The following is an 18,819-nucleotide window of genomic DNA, read 5'->3' as shown; positions in this document are numbered from 1 at the left end:
GGTTAAGGGGTCTCTCCTCTGGGACCACCTGTGGAACAGCTCATCGTGCATGTAAACAAACAGCCTGTTGCACCTAGCAGTCACAATGAGATGATATAGCCTGAGGACAAACTAAAGAGAAAAAGGTTAGGTACACTTTGTGGTGTCCATCTGTACAAGAATTTCATTTGCAGTGTAACCACTTTAACACCTTGGAGCGCCACAGAGCTGATTCACCTGGAGTGACTCACCATATTAATCATCTTCCTTAGCTGAAGGCGAACCAGAAGTACCAGAGAAATTGGAGGGTTTGTGAGCAACGCAAATAACTGAAAAATTAACTACTCGGAACTTATAAACTCATAATTTTGTTCCTGTTGTGTTGCGTCTGTCCATGCTCATCACCGCCCCTACCCCTTCCCTGTAAGAGATGCCACTTCTCAGCTCTGCTGGCAGAATTGCTCTTGAGGGTGCCACACTGTAATCAAAATGATCCAGACCAGTTTATGCACCTGAGTAGTACTCTAAAGGCAAAAAAAAAAAGCACAAAGTGATGCAGAGCACTTTGACAAGGCAGTAGCAGGGAGAACAGCCTATACAAATACATCAGAAGTCTCAGTTTTGTAAGTTCTGTCAAGCGGTTGGGGAGGAGAACAGTGGGGGATGCTGAAGGTGACCACCTTTTAACCCTGCTAATTTTTAGCCAGGACGCAGCACCTGCTTACAGCTTTACCAAAGCAAGCACGCAGAGCGCCTCTACAGCACAATCCCTCCTTGTCGAGTGAGTCTTTCACAGAACGAATTTCAGAAATAACACTAAGGGATAGTTTCACCATGCAATTATCTAATTTGCTGGAGGATGAGGGTTTCTTTTTTCTTTCTTTCCTTTCTGTAACACTTTTCACAGCTTTTAAATTTCTCAGTTAACTTCAGTTAAACTCTCTTCAGGCCCAAGAGCTCAGAGAGTCATTGAACTTGCTAAGCCCACAGCTTGCTTGCGCTTTTCCTTGAACTTACCACTTCATTTTCAAGATGTACATTACAGAGATTTAACTGAGAGTTTTTTATTATTTCTTTTAAGTCAAATCTGTTGTAGATAAAACATTTCCATTCCATTTGTTCCCAGATTGCAGCCAATATTCCCCAGTAAGAAAGGACTTCTCCTTAAAATTAAGAAGTTTTCTGCTATGTAACATGAGCAGAAAATTTAAGGTAGCAATATGCTGAAAGTTTCCTTCAGTAACATAGGAAATGAAAAGGAATGAGCACCATAGTAGTCTGTCTATGGATTTGATTTGCAAAGTCAAAAATAGACCTTTTCACAAAAGCAGTTCAGAACTATTGTTGGATATTCACCATTTTTAAATAAAGAGAAAAAAAGGAGGAAAAGTCAAAAGAGAAAAAAAAAGGCTAACAGCTGGCATAATCCAGTCATTTATTTATATAAAACAAAAATCACATTCAAGCTTTTATGTAAGAACCACATTTGTTTTCTACTAGTAACATATGTATTGTACAGTTTGTATCATCAATGACATTAACAAAATCTTGAAAGCCATAAAACTTCTGTTCTGCCTGCTGTTGCTCATCTATTGTTCTGTCAGAGAAAAGAATATATTACCGACTTCTCTGTGAAGGAACAGCAGTTGTTTGCCAGGGAAGGCTAGTGATGCATGGGATGCTTCCCTGCTGGAATATAGAAGGTGTTAATAATCTAAAGACTATGAACAGCTGGTATCTTTACAGTAATTAGCATAATATTTCCTGATTGACTACACTATACATTCTTTTCTTTTTTTAATTGAAACCGCAATCAAATTAATCAAATTATTCATATTCTGGGATTATTTCCAATTTATAGGCTGAGAAAGTTCGTGAAATGAATGTACAAATCAGTAAACATATGATAACTCGTGAGTTCTGTTTTCTTTTCTGAGGTTTTATACGTATTGTTATAATGCAAACAGAATGGCAGCATTAAAATATAGAGGTATGCATCCACAGAAGATCTCATTAAAGGGTGAGAACTGAATAGACCAATTTTTGAGCTTTGCATCTGCCTGTGGAAACGCTAGTTCCCAGTTCAGGAGCCCGGGTTCTCTACACAATGTAAGAAGAGCGTTAAGCAACTTCCCAGGTGTTCACGTTACCTACTAGAAAATACTGAACAAACAAGTGGATTCAACACTAGACATCTCTGAAGTTGTTAGGTGTCATATCTCAAGCCTAAGGGGGCCAATTTTGCAACTCTCATTCTTACGAGAAGTTGAGTTTATTAGTTGCTGCATAGCCTCAAATAATGAATCTTAAAATAAGGGAGTATGAAAAGCTTATGTTTAAAGCCTTCTTTATATTTAATTTCATAAAAAATATTCATAAAGGGGAGAATTAGCACCAGACTGGTTTTCCAAACCTTGATTAAGTATTATGCAACTCCATAGGGTGCATCTACGTTAACATTCCAATTCAGGTCAAAGGAGCACTTTCGAAGAAAAGCTCCTGGTTGTCTCAGCTTGCTAAGCTTTGGGTCACACCATGGAGTGGTTTAGGAGCATGCAAATTAGGTTCCCTTTGGATAAAGTTAAATCACAAGATACGCTCCCTGGGCACACCTAAAGTTCTCCAGCAGCTAATGCTAGTTTAGACCACTGCACCAGACAAAAGCTAGTCTGAAGTAAAGCCTTAAACATATATAGGGTGGATATGGGGTCCTTGGTACCAACTGCTTTACAAATCTGCTCCTAACACTGCACTGCTTGCTCACATAGACAGGATTTAGCATAGTATAATTTCCTTGCTGAAGAATGGCACGCATCCTACAGCATTTCAAACTGTATGCATAACTATATCCCTGTTGATAATGAGGCTAACTTCACTGCCTGGTTGTTAGGAAATGAATGGAAGTCCTATTTCAGTGACCGCTTAATTATTTATGCTAATTGGAAAACAGCTTCAGCAGGAGGGATGGCTGGTGGCTTGCACAGGAGTGTTTAGATCATTATGCTGAAATGTGAGCTCTTGTCTTTGAGTCAGTGCTCCAAACTGGGCAGAGCAGAGGATGTGCAAATGAGCCTCACATTTCAGGTGAGTGATATTTTTTATTTACATAGCTGCCCAGAGAGGTAGTTGGCTAATAAATAAACTTCTTTCAGTAGCCTTTCAAATTTTGTACTTTCTTCTGATCTGCTCTTACTCTTGCCTCTCCCTTCTATGCCCTTAAAAGTTAAAGTTTACTGTAGAAGTCATGCAGGAAGAGAAGATATTCACTCCATTAGGTCACTGTTCTGTTCCTTCACAGCCCAAGATTTTCCATTTTCTAGCTATCTCTTGTCCTACCTCTCTCAACCCACAAACCACTTACCTGGGCTCTGCATACCCAGCTCTGTTATAGTCCTCCATTCTGCCAGCCCAGGACTATAGGGAAATGAAGAAGTCAAAGAGCGTGTGGATACCTGAAGTGATCTGGTCTGGAAGATGTCTGGTTAAGGGCTATTCAACGTAAAATACAAAGACAAAAACCAAGGAAAGTAATAGTTAAAACACCCAGATACACAAACCCTATGGAACAAGAGTATTGTTCCATGTATGGTTTAAAATGTTGGCTCTCACACTTGTCATGCCAGATCAGAAGCTCAGAGCCTACCCATGTGGATATACTCTAGAAGATGTTATCTGGCTTATTCAGGTATCTCTGCAAAATATGAACAGTGTCTAAATGATTGACCTGCTTAAATCCCAATTGAAATTTATTCTAATTGTGATAATTAATTGAACAGAAACCTCTGAACCGTGTTCTGGACCATGTTTCCATACTCTGAAACAGTCTAATATAAAATATTGTTTCAATGGTGCTTAATCCATCCATTGCAACTCAGAGAACAAACACACCTCACTGTAGACATTGCTATTACTAATATCCCATAGGGATGCTTTGATTAAACATGTCCTATAACAGCACAGTTAATTAAAATCTTTAGAAAAATTAAATTCCAAAATTAGACTTATATTGCTCAATCATTCTACAAATTCGTAGTCGATCCCACTCACAGAAGCCCAAATTAAGCATAATGAATATTTGCATTTCAAAATGTGGCAAACAGTAGGCTTCAGTTCATAACTAAGCTCTGTTTCAAATAACTCAATTTTTTACACTGGTGAAGTGTAAAATGCATGCTCTAAAGCTGACGAACATCCTTCATCTGCTAAATTACAAACCTGCTCATAGTTTATTGGATTTTTGCTCATAGTGGAGAGAGACTGATTGAAGCAATAAGAAGACATAGAGATGCTGACTCTGCCAAGAATTTATTTATTGTTAAAAATGAAAGCTTGCAACTTTTTAACTAATAGACAGCAAAATCAGACTTCCATTCCCAGAGGAGGGCTCACATGTAGTCACATCTAACTCTCTTGGCAAGATTAAGAGTATGTGAGAGAAGAAAGAGAGCAGACTAGAGTCGGATATGTGCACTCTGAGAAAGAAAATGAAGCTGAAGATAACTAGCTTAATGGAGAAAATATTTTATTCGGCTCAATGTCTATCTCCTTCTCCCCAAAAAGGAGTGTCTGGATCTGTTTCACTAAAGTTAAAGGTATTGAAGTATTATTATATTATTAAAACACTTACATATGTATGTGTATATACATGTATAAACATACTTAAACATATTGCAGTAGAACAAATCCAGACACCCCTCTCTGGTGGGAGACAGAGACAGACACTGAAGTGAATGCAATGATCATCTTTAAGTAGGGTCTAGAGGGAGGCACTGAACTTCCTTAGGCAGCTTCCTAGCATTCCAAGAAACAATACCCATCCTACCAGGGGTGACAGTAGCACAATAACTGTGAGTTTTGTCTTACCTCTATGGTCCATTGTAGACATACTGATGTTTGGTTTGTCTGAACAAATGTTGGCTCTTTCAATATTGACGTCTGTATCTGAGCAAGTCAGTTTAGTTACCCCTTATAAACAGACACTGAATCATTTCATCTGTTAAAACATCTGTAATAAGCTATACGAATGTTTTAGGTCAGATGAAACTCACGATAAGCATATTTTCTCTGTCGACAAAACAGAGATCCTAGAGTGACTAGCTCAGGTGCAGACAGCTACTGGGGCAGGGGAAGGGTATCTAACATGCTAATACTTTAATTTTCCCATTAATTTACAAGTTAACTACTATGGTGGGGTATCCACCATGCCGTGCCTGCAGGGACAGGCTTTGGCCAGTTTGAATCATGGAGAAAAGGGTGTCAGCTGCATGGGAACTGTCTGAGTGAGCGATAATCTGCTCCACACAAGCTTCATCAGTCTGTAGGAGAGAGACTGAACTTGCAGAAGTTCCGTAACGCGTGTTTGCCATAAAGGAGATCCTGTAATAATTGCTTCTTTAGATTACATTAACCTCCGCTTATTCTCTTGGAAAGCTAGAAGAAAAAGATGAAATGGAAAGTAACCAGAGATCTTACAGTGAATTCTTGCATTGTTCTCAGCTAGGGACAATGCCAAGGAAGCAGTGTGGATTGCCATCTAGGAGAGAAGCAAAATCAAGGTGACATTTTTATTATCACAAAAATTGTCTTCTTTCATATTTAAATAAATCTAAAAAGAATTACCAAATTATCAGATATTATGTTTTGTATTTTCCTTTTACATATTATAATGCTGTCCTAATACGCCCAATGCAAACAAGACCATAAACACGTGTGTGGCTTTACAATCAGATTAAACCATAAAAAGAGCCATTCCATGCTTAAGGAATATATTGAACCAAGAGCTTACTCCTCAGATAGCCAGATGAGGAAACCTGATTCGATTATACTAGAGTTCCTCTGCAACCCACAGGCCCAGGTGAAGACTGAAACACAGGAGTCATGGAGGCGGGGAGGAGAGAGATATTCATTATACTTCAGTACATTGATTATCATATACGTTTGCACTGTGATACATCTGCAACTTATCCAGCCTTATGCAACTTATCCAACAGAGTGTCTAACTGAATTCAAGGTTCAGTGATACGGACCTATATAATTTGCCTGAATTCATCTTTCCACACAATGTATTTCAGTCAAAATAGATACATTGGTTAAAACACATTGATCTGTGTATGTTTTGAGGAATACTTAAAAAGAAGTAGCTGAGCCCACTTTCTATAGTAGGCATTATGAGGTAGTTTACAATGTGATGCAGACACAATACGCATACAGAAATTTTAGTGAATGCTTCCCACTCCAAATCTTTTCTCAATGAGTCAAAATTCAATGATGAATTAGTATTGCATAGTTGCAATGGATTAGGGGGCTATAGTCACAGCTTCTCCCCCAGTGATTCATGTTATTGTTCCTTTTTCTAAATACTAGAGTTCAGATGGTAAGTTGCAATGTGCTATTGTTCTTCTGTGCAGTCCTTGACTCTTATTATCCTGAAAATGTTTTCTTTTTATTACCTAATTGAACAAAGAACTAAACATCAGGTTAGGTTCGCAACTCTGTGAATAAATTCACCGACTGCAGCTGGAGCTAATCAGGTGACTAACATACAGCATGTGTTTTAAGTGCTGTGCTGGAACTGGCATGGAACAGTTCTTCTCTATTTAAAGGTGAGCATATACTAACCATTTTTCTTGTTTGTTCCTTAATCTCTTGCAAAAATCTATCCCCGTTCTGGTTCTTATTTTCATTCCAACCAAGCTCTTTAATTTCACAAAAAATGAGCTTGTACTTAGTGTATCCTCAGTTCACTCTGTCTTCTGCCTCCAGTTCTTGATATCTGTACCATGAATTATTCTAAGAAGCACCATAAATCTAGTCCTATCCTTTGTATCTCCATTTGGCATTTCAGCCATGGCACCGATTTCACTCGAGCTTGAAGAAGCTAGTACAATTACTTTGGTGGTATTTTGGATTGCACAGCATGGAAGATGACAGCAGAACTCAGCACTTATGAATCAGCTGGCTCTAAAATAATGAGAGAGGAAGATCTCTTCTATTTCAGAGATTCACAGGTGCTTCAGTATGCTCTCATTGAAGCCAACAGGAGCCTTTCCTTTGATTTCAATAGGAGCTGGATCGGTAGAGAAAATGAATGGAGAGCTGTAATTTCTCACAGCAACAGTCTTCTGTCCCTTGCAAGATATTCAGCTTTCAAACTGTCTGTGGACCCTTATAGGCCCCAGCATTGTGACTGGCTTGAATGGCATCTGTTTCCATTATGTGTAGTATAGAACCAAGGGCCATTTGATTTTTTCATTACCACAGCAGTATTAATAGTATAATCACTCATATGAAAATATAATCAACCTGCACAGAATTCAGATTGGTGGCAGGCAGATATACTCATGCAAAAAAAATGTATCGAATTAAAGAATTACTTATGTAGGGACATTTTGAAGACAAAACATATTAAAGTTTTAGCTTTAAGCTAATATAGGCACATTTTCCAAATCACATATCTTAGAGCTGACATTAAGATATATAATCTAATCTTAAAATTAACTTTCCATTGGTATTTGCTCAGAATCTTCTGAATTTACTTAAAGAATCAAATGTTCAAATTAGCATGTCACATTTCCACTACAGCTTTGGAATAGATTGAAGCAAATCCATTAGTAATATGAGTCAAAGCATACCCTCTTTTTAAGCTAACTATTCAGTGCTGTAATATTTAAAAATTAGGAAAGACCAAGGCAGGATGCGTCAGTGCACGTATTGCCATGGTCCTTTCACTGACCCTAATAAAATGATGCATCATTTCAGATATTAAAAAAAGTATTTACTATACCATACTTCAGAGAATAAGTCATATTGCAGAGAGCTGGCAAAAATTAAGCTAATATCCCCAGCAAATAAAATTACTTTTTTCCTACGTTCATTAATATTCATCTTAACATCTCAGCTGAAGATAAGTGGCATATTACAGGAAAGAAATGAGATAATTCATTCTTGTAGGTTCTGCATCTTCCCTTTGACCTCCTAACTCACAGGCTGTTTACCCTACAGCCATCTATGACTCTGAAAGGTACTAAATGATTGGTTTCAACCATCTCAGCCACTTACTAATAGATAAATACTGACCTGTATAGTCTTTTAGCCATGTGGGAAAATGCCCTTGACAATTTTGAAGGGCCTCATGCTTGTATTCACAATTAATAAAGACAACAGGCTATCAGAGCCCTCATGCTGAGGTGTTGTTTTAATATCAGTATAATAACGGTGTAGTTATATTCTTAAATAATTATTGGTTAATATGGAAAAGCTTTTAAAAAAGAATACAAGTGGGAAGCTAAAAGCTACCAGTAACAATTCACTCTGAATCCTAGCCATTATAGTAAATAGGGCATATGTTTAAATCAACTTACACAAAAAAATCCATACACACCTTTGAAAAAAACTATCATTAAATGACCTTCCAGTTTAAGAGAGTTGTGTGTATTGATAATATACAATTTCATTTAACGTGTTTACCATGATCCAATGTTAATTCATTCAGGAAGTACAGGACATGTGTAGAATAGCTTCATATTCAAAGGGACAGTAAATACTGATGAATTTTAGATTCACAGAAGTCTCAGTAAGTGTTTAAACACTTCAGTAAAGTGCTTAAACGTGAGATTAACTGTCAACATGCAATAGACTGACTCCAGATTACAATCACAAATACAAATAAAGACATTTGCATATGAAATAATTTAGGTTATTTGTTTTGCCACTGAAAATCTGTTAGACTGTATGAAGAAACATAATAGAAGAGTAGGGAAACCTAGTACTCTCTTGTGGTGATTTCATGGGCCACCTCATAGTATGTGGTGTTTTACAGGAAGCTCCTGCTAATAAATAATGATAGTATGGTTTACCGTAAAAGTGTTTCTATACATGTAATGACTTTGTGAACTCCAAGCAGTAAAACCTCAAAGTAACCTACAAGATGAGCATTTTTTATGTACACAGGGCCAACACAAGCTCTAGATATGGCTTCTGTCTCACCAAAGTGCTGTTCTGAAGAGGTAAGGAATTTCAAGAAGTGCTGAGTCCTTGGCCAAATCAGGATGAATTGAACTCAGAATAAGAATACATTGACAAGGTGGAATTATTCAAGAGTTCTGTATGTCTCTAAGGATTTAGTCCCAAACCAGAATCATGTATTGATTATATTCACTTTTGTTTCTCTGGATAATTATGTCCACTCAAACTTATTACTAACTGGGAAATAGTGAGTACATTTAGATGTTGGTGCTCATATGGAACCAATCAGAAAGGAGCAGGCTATTGTTTGGGAGGGAAAAACATTGAAAATTATGCCTATGGTAATAAGCGGGTGATCCTTATATCCATTTAACTTAATCTAGGCAGAAAGAGAATATAATCATAAGGCTAGAAATGAAAGAAATGGCAAAGTTCATTTTGTTTGTGTGTCTAGTGGAAGTCAAAAGGAAGTTAAAACATTCATTTTCTATAGGAGAGGGAAAAGTACAAAAGGTAGATACAGAAGAAACACTACATAATTTGATAAAGGCTTTTGGTAGATTGTTCATTTCTTCAGTAATTTAAAGCAATGACTGATACGTTGAATAAAAACATTTTGCATTTTATGTATACTGGATAGTCAGTTTGCTCAGCCATAATCATCCCACCATCTCACCGATTTCACAGAATTAAACAAATCATTGCAAGTACATGGCCTATTTTGTGTGGCCATAGACTGTCCTAGCCTGTACTTGCATTTCTCATAAATTCATAACCTGTCAGCACATACTAAACATACATAGGTTCATTTCTGTTTCCAGTCAGCAATTTCCTCTCATTTCGTTCGCAAAATATGCCGACTTTTCATTTGTACTTCTTGGCCTTGCCAAGATGAGAGGCTCTAAACTTTTTGCATTTGTAGTTTGGAGAAATATTGGCCCAGTCATGCTGCATGCTGAAGTTCCCTTACAACAGCATCATTAAGTACATTCTTAATCTACTGTAATACAAGCAGTCTGGATTAAAGCCAGACTCTTAAGATTTTTCTTGATTTGGGGTTGAGCTATCTGGGCTGAATTAAGGATCAAACCCCTCACTGTAAGTATTATCTTCCACTCACCAACTAGAAATTGCAAAGATTTTGTAGTTTATAATATATATTTCTGTTTTATCTTTGCTGGATACCCATAAGCCTTGAAACTTCAGCATTTAAATGCCAGCATCTTATTTCAAGGTGCTCTGTCCACTTGCAGTAACAAACTGCCCACTGTGGGTCACAAAGTAGCTGAGGTTGAAAGGCACCTCTGGAGATCATCTAGTCCAACCCCCTTGGCCAAGCAGGGTCACCTAGAGCACATCATTGCCTAAGACCACCTCCAGACCACTTTTGAATGTTTCCAAGGATGGAGCCTGCACAACCTCTCTGGGCAACCTGCTCCAGTGCTCAGTCAACCTTACAGGAAAGTAGTTTTTAACTCATGCTCTATTGGAATTTCCTGTGTATCAGTTTGTGCTCATTGCCTCTTGTACTGTCACTGGGCACCACGGAGAAGAGACTGGCCCCATCCTCTTGACACCCTCCCTTCAGATATTTGTATACACTGATCAGATCCCCCCTCAGCCTTCTCTTCTGCAGGCTGAACAGCCCCAGCTCTCTCAGTCTTTCCCTCTATGAGAAATGCTCCAGTCTCCTCATCATCTTTGCAGCCCTCCACTGGGCTCGCTCTAGTATCTTCCTGTCTCTCTTGTACTGGGGAGCCCAGACCTGCAGCCAGCAATCCAGGTGTGGCCTCCCTGGGCTGAGCAGAGTGGAAGGATCACTTCCCTCCACCTGCTGGCAATGATCTTTGTTTTCACAAAGCATATATTGATTCTCTGATAAGTTAATAAAGGCTGAGCAGGCTTTTTTTAGTCTTTCTCTCCCTGAGAAAACAAACTAGAATCACAGAATCACAGAATGATTGAGGTTGGCAGGGACCTCTGGAGATCATCTAGTCCAACCGCCCTGATCAAGCAGGGTCCTCTAGAGCATATTGCCCAGGATCACACCCAGACGGGTTTTGAATATCTCCAGCGAAGGAGACTCCACCACCTCTCTGGGCAACCTGTTCCAATGCTCTGTCACCCTCACAGTGAAGAAGTTTTTCCTCATGTTCAGATGGAACTTCCTGTGGTTCACTTTCTGCCTGTTGCCTCTTGTCCTGTCACTGGGCACCATGCAGAAGAGTCTGGCTCCATCCTCTCGACACCCTGCCTTCAGATACTTGTACACGTTGATGAGATCGCCTCTGAGCCTTCTCTTCTGCAGGCTGAACAGGCCCAGCTCTTGCAGCCTTTCTTCAGAGGAGAGATGCTCCAGTCCCCTCATCCTCTTTGTAGCCCTCTCTTAGTGGACTCTGTCCAGGAGTGCCATGTCTCTCTTGTCCTGGGGAGCCCAGCACTGGACACAGTACTCCAGGTGAGGCCTCCCCAGGGCTGAGGAGAGGGGCAGGATCACCTCCCTCCACCTGCTGGCAACAGTCTTCCTCATGCAGCCCAGGATGCCATTGGCCTTCTTGGCCACAAGGGCAAACTGCTGGCTCATGGTCAACTTGTTGTCCCCCAGCACTCCCAGGTCCTTCTCGGCAGAGCTACTTTCCAGCAGGTCAACCCCCAGCCTGTCCTGCTGCATGGGATTATTCCTGCCTAGGTGCAGGACCCTGCACTTGCCTTTGTTGAACTTCCTGAGGTTCCTCTCTGCCCATTTCTCCAGCCTGTCCAGGTCCCTCTGAAGGGCAGCACAGTCTTCTGGTGTGTTAGCCTCTCCCCCCAGTTTAGTAGCATCAGCAAACCTGCTGAGGGTGCACTCTGTCCCTTCCTCCAAGTCCTCGATGAATACATTGAACAAGACTGGACCCAGGACTGACCCCTGGGGGACACCACTAGCCACAGGCCTCCAACTTGACTCTGCGCCACTGATCACAACCCTCTGAGCTCGGCCATCCAGACAGTTCTCAATCCACCTCACTGTCTACTCATCTAGCCCACACTTCCTGAGCTTACCTAGGAGGATGTGATGGGAGACAGTGTCCAAAGCCTTGCTGAAGTCCAGGCAGACAACATCCACTGCTCTGCCCTCATCTCCCCAGCCAGTCATTCCATCATAGGAGGCTATCAGATTGGTCAAGCATGATTTCCCTTTGGTGAATCCATGCTGACTACTCCTGATCACCTTCTTGTCCTCCAGATGCTTAGTGAGGACCTCCAGGAGGAGCTGTTCCATCACCTTTCCCGGGATGGAGGTGAGGCTGACAGGCCTGTAGTTTCCTGGCTCCTCCTTCTTGCCCTTTTGGAAGACTGGCGTGACATTGGCTTTCTTCCAGTCCTCAGGCACCTCTCCTGATCTCCAGGACCTTTCCAAGATGATGGAGAGTGGCCTAGCGATAACATCCGCCAGCTCCCTCAGCACTCGTGGGTGCATCCCATTGGGGCCCATGGATTTATGGATGTCAAGTTTGGACAAAAGATCCCTACCCCGATCCTCCTCCACCAAGGGAGAGTCTTCCTTTCTCCAGCCTTCCTCTCTTGTCTCCATGGTCTAGAATTCCTGAGGACTGGCCTTAGCAGTGAAGACTGAAGCAAAGAAGGCATTCAATAACTCTGCCTTCTCTGTATCCTTCATCACCAGGGCACCTGCCCCATTCAGCAGCGGACCCATGTTTTCCCTAGTCTTCCTTTTGCTCTTGATGTATTTGAAGAAGCCCTTCTTGTTGTCCTTGACATCCCTTGCCAGATTTAATTCCAGCTGGGCCTTAGCCTTCCTTGTCACATCCCTGCACACTCTGACAACATCCCTGTATTCCTCCCAAGTGGCCTGTCCCCTTTTCCACATTCTGTACACTTCCTTCTTCTGTTGGAGCTTTGCCAGGAGTTCCTTGCTCATCCATGCAGGGCTCCTGCCCGCTTTGCTGGAGTTCTTCCTCAGAGGGATGCACTGCTCTTGAGCCTGGAGGAGGTGATGCTTGAATATTAACCAGCTCTCCTGGACCCCTCTTCCTTCTAGGGCCCTACCCCATGAGATTCCCCTAAGTAGCTCCCCGAAGAGGCCAAAGTTAGCTCTCCTGAAGTCCAGGGTTGCAATCCTACTCATTGCCCTGCTCCCTCCTCGCAGGATCCTGAACTCCACCATCTCGTGGTCACTGCAGCCAAGGCTGCCCCCAACCTTCACATCTCCAACTAGACCTTCTTTGTTCGTTAGTACAAGGTCTAGAAGTGCACCTCTCCTCGTTGGCGTCTCCACCACCTGAGTCAAGAAGTTATCATCAATCCTCTGCAGGAACCTCTTTGACTGTTTGTGCCTATCTGTGCTGTCTTGCCAACAGATGTCAGCGTGGTTGAAGTCTCCCATGAGAACCAGGGCCTGTGAACGTGAGGCTACTTCCAGCTGTCAGTAGAAGGCCTCATTGATGACTTCCTCCTGGTCAGGTGGCCTGTAGTAAAGCCCCACAACAGTGTCACCCATGTTAGCCTGCCCTTTAATCCTTACCCATAGGCTCTCAACTTGCTCTTCATCCACCCCGAGGCAGAGCTCCACACATTCTAGTTGCTCCCTCACATAAAGAGCAACTCCACCACCTCGCCTTCCTGGCCTGTCTTTCCTAAAAAGCACATAGCCATCCATGACAGCATCCCAGTCATGTGAACTATCCCACCATGTCTCTGTCACTGCAACGAGATCATGGCCCTGCGACCGCACACAGATCTCTAACTCTTCCTGCTTATTCCCCATGCTGCGTGCATTGGTATACAGGCATTTCAGAGAGCCAGTCAAGCATGCAAGCTTCCCAGAAGAGGTGCAAGAGGAGCCTCCATAGCCATGTCCCATGCTGTCTCCCCTGGCCGTATGCACCCGCTGGAGGCATCCTGACTTGAGCGGTGTTTTACTGGCTCTCCTGCCACTATACCACTCCCCTTCCCCCGTCTTGCCTAGTTTAAAGCCCTCCGTACCAGGCTGGCCAATCTGTTGGCAAAGACGCGCGTGCCCCGCTTGGTAAGGTGGATCCCATTGCTCCCCATCAGCTGTTGATCTTCAAACAGCGTTCCATGGTCATAGAAACCAAAGCCCTGTTGCCAACACCAGCGGCGCAGCCAGTTGTTAACTTGGCAAGATTGAGGAGAAAACGACCTGGGTTCCCAGACCCTTGACCACCATTCCCAGAGCTCTGAAGTCCCCTTTGATGGTTTCCAGTTTGCCTTTCGTGTCATTAGCACCCACGTGGAAGATCAGCAGAGGGTAGTAGTCCGATGCATAGACAAGCCTTGGCAGTCTTTCCACGACATCCCTTATTCGAGCCCCTGGCAGGCAGCAAACCTCTCTGGACAGGTCGGCAGATAGGTGCCTCTGTCCCCTGCAGCAGGGAGTCACCCACAACAATCACTCGCCGCTTCTTCCGGGGGTTCCTGCACGGCACAGGGTCTGCCAGGCCAGTTGCCTCCCTTGGAGCCATGCCCAGCCTCTCCTTAGCTTGGAGGGCGCTAAACTTGTTCTTCAAGGGTAAGTCTTGAGGAGGAGCAAGAGCCTTTCTCCTTCTACGAGAGGTCACCAGCTTCCAGCCCTCTTCAACAGCATTATGATGCACCTTTACACACGGTGCTGAGCCCTCTGACAACTCCGCTGCAGTGGGGAGTGGGGACTCCTGGAGCTGAACAGTCTCCGAGAACGCCCTGTCACTCTCCTGCCCATCCTCTCGGATGCTACGCAGCCTACTAACCTCCTCCCGTAACTCCTTTATCTGGTGACGTAACTGGTCAACCAGAGCGCACCTCACGCAGGAGAGCTGACTGTCAGCCCAGGCCTCACGGAGAGGCCCCAGGCACTCCCTGCAGCCTGACACCTGCAGAGCTGCATCTGCTGTCTGAGGGTCTGTCTGGGTTGAAGCCTCAGACACAGCCGATGCAGCACCTCCCGCAGCCACTGGGGAACGTGCTCTGCGGCGTGTCATCACCATGCCCCGGGGAAGGACACACCACTGTGCAAAATGGAGAGGTGCCTTCTTTGCCTTCTGGCACCCTTCATGCACAAACTGCTGCATCTGTTCGCTGCCTCTGTTGGCTGCACTCTGGGAGCTGTGCTCTAGGCCTGGCTCTTATATAGGCCTCTGCCTAGCAGCGACTCACAAGGGTGCTTGACCCACCCAATCAGGAGCCACCTGAAACAAAAGCCCCAACTCCCTCTGACCAGGGCAGCCCAGAGAGCTCTAAGGCTTATCTCTTCTCCACTTGACTAATTAATTTCATAACCACAGAAAACGCTCCTCCTCTGCCAATTTTACTGGATTTGGTCCATAGTTTAAAAGCTATCGAGATGACACACAGACAGATACACACCCTGATGTAGTAAGCTATGTTTCCTCAGGACATCAGGCTAAAAAATGATAGGGAATTACAGAAAGTGAGATATTAAATCAGCTATACCAAGTAAAAATTCTACTTTGAACAGCCCAGAAAATATCATTTCAGACTCAGTCATACTCTAAATGAAGTGAATGGCATCATATTCAGTGTTTCAAATTTACCTTATAATTCCACTGATGTCAGAAAAATACGTTAGTGTACCCGGCTTAGGAACTGGCTCCACAGCTTCATTTGTTACTGAGTCTAAACAACAGTCTGACAACTGAAACAGCTCAAATCATATCTTTTGTGTTGGAGGCACGATGAGGTTATAGGCACCTCAAATGCAGCATGACCCAGTGACTGTGTGAACCTAGAATTACCTGAGTTTTGATACTTCCCTTGACCTTCCGTGAGCTTAGCTATTTCTCTTCATTGTAAGCTGGCATATTATTTCTGATTTACTTACTTTCGTTATTAGGGTATTGCAAATTTCAAGCAATAAACATGTTAACGTGTTTCAGGCAATAAAGCAGTGCAAAGAACTATTGTTAAGTTTTTGTTACAAAGCCCTGAAGCCATTTCCCAGTTGTGTATTAAAGGGTTAAAGGCAAAACTCTGTACCCACACTGCTTTCCTTTCTGAACTCCTATTTGTCCACAAAGATAGCTTTAATTAGTACTTGCGTGGAAACAATTTTCATATATATTAACTAAAAAGTGTAATCAGTATGAAGAGGGGCTGATGAATAGTCATAAAAATAGCAGCCAAACATCAAAGTCCCTTTCATAAGAGAAATATTTTTAATCTTTGTATGAGATAGCACAGAAGTGTTGCCGTGTCAGTAGGAAATGTTCTATTTCCATGTCACATTAACATGGCAACAGGAGCAATGGTCAGCTCATTTTCGGGATTCATTTTCAAGCTGCAGACAGCACAGTCAGGAGTAAGCCTTATGTCTCAGTATGAAACTTCTTTCAGTTTCTAATTTGTGAACTATTTCAATTATACTCACCCAATTTCCCCAAGCAAAGAAAAAAAAAAAGAACAAGCAACTACAGTTGTTTGACACTTTAGCTACACTGCCGGATTTTGAAATCCTAATGTAAATTTTATTAGAGCTGGCACTGTTTTAAAGTCTTGCTCCTACAGCTAAGTGATCAAATGAGAATCTACTGTTTTTTTAATAGCAACTTTCTTGCCTTTTGGTTGAGAAAATATCTGAAAATGTAAAGTTGTATTGCAGAAAGCAAAAAAGATAAACAAAAAGAATATGTGTGAGTGTGTATTTAAAAAAAAACTTTCAATCTATATAGGTATTAGATATAGGAATACTGTGTGTGCGTGTGTGTTTAATAATCTCATCTCCTGACTTTAAGCACACTGATTTGGGGGACTGGAAAAACTGTGTATGTCAATAAATGCTAGCCTCAGGGTATTAAAGTGTCATCTAAGGCATCACATGAGGCCACGGTCATTTCATTTTCCTCACGAAAAAGCTCTCTTACTCCGTGGGAAGGGGTAACAGACAACAAGGAGTGACAGGGAACATGGAAAAGAACTGAGATGTTCATGGGAGGTGAGCAAAGGGGCTGGGCAGGAGAGGAAAGAAGTGACAACACTGAGAGGTGCAGGAGCGTGGTGGACTTGGAGAAGACAAGGAAAACTGTATATCCTGTAAACTGAAAGGAGAGGAGAGGCAAAGTGGGAGGAACAAATGGGGTACAGAGCATCACAGTACTCTATGATAAGCACCAGTGCTTGAGGGGGTCTTTGCGAAAGGTGTGGAACTACAAATCTATGACTTGATACAGATAATCATAAGCAGCCAGCAAGTACCATGCCAAAGCAACACCCCTGAACCTCTTAAAAAGATAAAGAGCTAAAATTTAGAGCACTAATACCTTTTATTTCAACTCATAAACTATTAAATATACATTGTCCACTGAAAATAGGATATGAATTATTATGACCTTTGAGAGATGCGGAGAAAAAGTTGCAGGAAAATGAAATTGGACCTAGAAGATCAAGATACCATTGGATTATATCCTGTCTTTTCTCTGCAAAATGATAATTCAGTACAAAGTTTCAAGGCCATGAAAATTAAGGGTGGGGAGGGGTAGGGGGGTATTCATAAAAATGGGGGTATTGGGAGGGGTATTCATAAAAAGCTAGAAAAGCTAGTTATTTTAGGTTTCTTACTGTAAGTCTGTCATTGATCAAGGAAAGAAACATACATAAGTCCCATGCAGTGGAGGTATCTGCCTTTTTCCACTAACAGTCTGAATTCTTTTCTCTTCACTGTTCCAACAGTGCCCTGAAAAGACTAGAGGGCACTCAGAGGAGCTGCCTCTAGCTACCTACCACTTTTCACAAAGGTAAGTCTTTCAAGGAGATGGAGGAAAGTATAATACTGGTTCTGATCTGATAGCCACATAGCAGTGTTAATGCAGTGCTGTGATTGAGCTAGTAGCCTGCAGAGAGGGCATATGGTTATTTTTTAACTCAGATCTAAAGTCAGGCAGCACATTTATGTTCACAAGATACTGAAACCAAGCTAGCAAGTAATATCTGATTCTATACAGAGGCAACTTGAGTGTTTATTTCCCATGCTCCCCAGTGCCTATCGGAGTGCCTGTATTATCCAACAAGTGCATGCTCTAAGGAGAATTCAAAATTCAGAGACTTTCATCTGTTTTTCATCAGGCAGAGCCAACCAATGCTTATCGCTGCAAGATATTTCTTCAGCACTGTCAGTCTGTATATTCATCTCCATGCCAGCCCAGCTAATTTAGAGAAGTACCTTGGGAAGTAACCTTGGGAAGCATCCTTCCTCCTTACGAGTCTTGCACTGGACTGCTGAGTACTGCAGGAGTAGCCGTGCCTGCCTGTCTTAAAGATCAGTGGGACTTGCATGCTCTGTTTTTTGCCAGACGGACATCTTTATATTAGACCAATATTACGGTAAGGAATGAATTTATTCTTATAATACAGAGGTTAAGAAAAGATACAGTTACTATTTAGAGACAGTACATAAATAAAATTTAAAAATGCATATAAGCACCTGTACATGAGATCACCTCTAGAAAATTTTCTCTTCCTCTCTGCGATTCAGCTAATGTTCCATCAGCGGGCTTACCCAGACTCCACTCTGCCTCCTCATTCCACAGGATGTAAGAAGAAAGGATCTAACCATCTTCTCCAATTCAGACTCAGACTTTACCTACAAATGTTTCTCCTGCTCGATAAGATGAGAGCATTCTAGGAAAAATATCAATGGCTTTTCTCTAATTCCAGAATCAAGAGCATGGCAAGATGGAGCTGCAGGTTGATCACGTCCAACTATAGGTACACATCTGCTTTGCAAATGTTTGTATCTGAGCTGCTCACTTTAGGTCCTCCTAATAGATGGACACGACTGGAGAAAAGGTAATCTTTTCTTAAAGTAGATGCCTAAAATCACGCCCTAAATATGCTTGTTTCTCTACCCGGCTATAGAGGAAA

The sequence above is a fragment of the Struthio camelus genome, chromosome 1 (assembly GCF_040807025.1).
Source record: "Struthio camelus isolate bStrCam1 chromosome 1, bStrCam1.hap1, whole genome shotgun sequence".
Classification (NCBI taxonomy): Eukaryota; Metazoa; Chordata; class Aves; order Struthioniformes; family Struthionidae; genus Struthio; species Struthio camelus.
The sequence above is the reverse complement of the archived record's forward strand: the minus strand, read 5'-3'. Positions refer to the sequence as shown.